This window comes from Zerene cesonia, unplaced genomic scaffold, assembly GCF_012273895.1.
Source record: "Zerene cesonia ecotype Mississippi unplaced genomic scaffold, Zerene_cesonia_1.1 Zces_u005, whole genome shotgun sequence".
Classification (NCBI taxonomy): domain Eukaryota; kingdom Metazoa; phylum Arthropoda; class Insecta; order Lepidoptera; family Pieridae; genus Zerene; species Zerene cesonia.
This window is the reverse complement of record NW_024045135.1, coordinates 638,767-639,872: the sequence shown is the minus strand read 5'-3', so window position 1 is coordinate 639,872 and position 1,106 is coordinate 638,767. Positions and strand designations below refer to the sequence as shown.

The 1,106-nt window shown below is 29.6% G+C and overlaps 1 non-coding gene across 1 annotated transcript; it reads left to right on the top strand.

Moving 5' to 3' along the window:
• The first annotated feature begins 613 nt into the window (after window positions 1-613).
• Trnal-uag lies at window positions 614-693 on the top strand. Its single transcript has one exon. It is a non-coding gene; the product is annotated as a tRNA-Leu (tRNA).
• Window positions 694-1,106: the final 413 nt, after the last annotated feature.

Below are 1,106 nucleotides of genomic sequence, written 5' to 3'. Positions count from 1 at the left end.
TGTCGTTTTCCTATGTATTTAAGCGAAATCTGTCCAGATGAGGCGTGAAAAGCATTCACATTTTGGGTTCCGTACCCGGAGGGTAAAACGACCTTATTACTAAGACTTCGCTGTCCGTTTGTCTGTCACCTGGCTGTATATTCAACTAACTTTTACGAACTGTGATAGTTAGTTGAAATTTTTAAGGCTAATATATTACTGTTCCCACTTTAATACCAATTTTAAATAAAATTGAGGATAAAAACACATAGCGTCGCAAGTCCCACTCGCTATTGGTTGATTTTTTTAAATAGAATATTATAATATTATTAGTATGTAATTATTTTATATATCTGAATAATGAACGACCATTTTATAGTAGGAGAATTTGATTCGTTTAGTTTTTCTGCCTTTTTTATATAACATATATAATGTACTCTCGAATCTTGATACTGTCAAGTCAATAGGATTATTCTCAAAATAAAAAAGAAAAACAACGGGAATAAATAAAACGCGATATTTATGAAAATATACATTATTATTACATATTTATAATTCAATACATCCATAAGTAATTTCAAGTTAACCTGTTAAACTTGTAATGCAGTTGTTAAAATATACACATTTATCGTTAGGCAGCGTGGCCGAGCGGTCTAAGGCGCTGGTATTAGGCACCAGTCCGAAAGGGCGTGGGTTCGAATCCCACCGCTGTCAGAATATCTTTTATTTAATTTTTTTATGAGACTTTGTTTTCCATTTTCTTTTTAAATTTATTATTATATATTATGTATTTTTATACATAAAATAGGATGTGGAAAGGAAAATACACTGAATACTTATAAATGGATGGCTATTAAATTTTGAGGTTAAAGGTACAATCGTAAAACTGAATGTAATGTTATCTCATATGGTTTAAAATGAAATATGAAATATTAAAAATAGCTCAATAAAACTGAATTTTAACAATCCATATTTAGTTTATAAAACAAAAACGGCCATTGTTTGCACAACACTCCACACAATAAACCTTAGTAAAATTCTATAATTATATCGTTGACCTCATTTTGCTAATAAATATAACGCACAATTATTTCAAAACGAAGGTAATCTTAATAAAAAACCTCCGC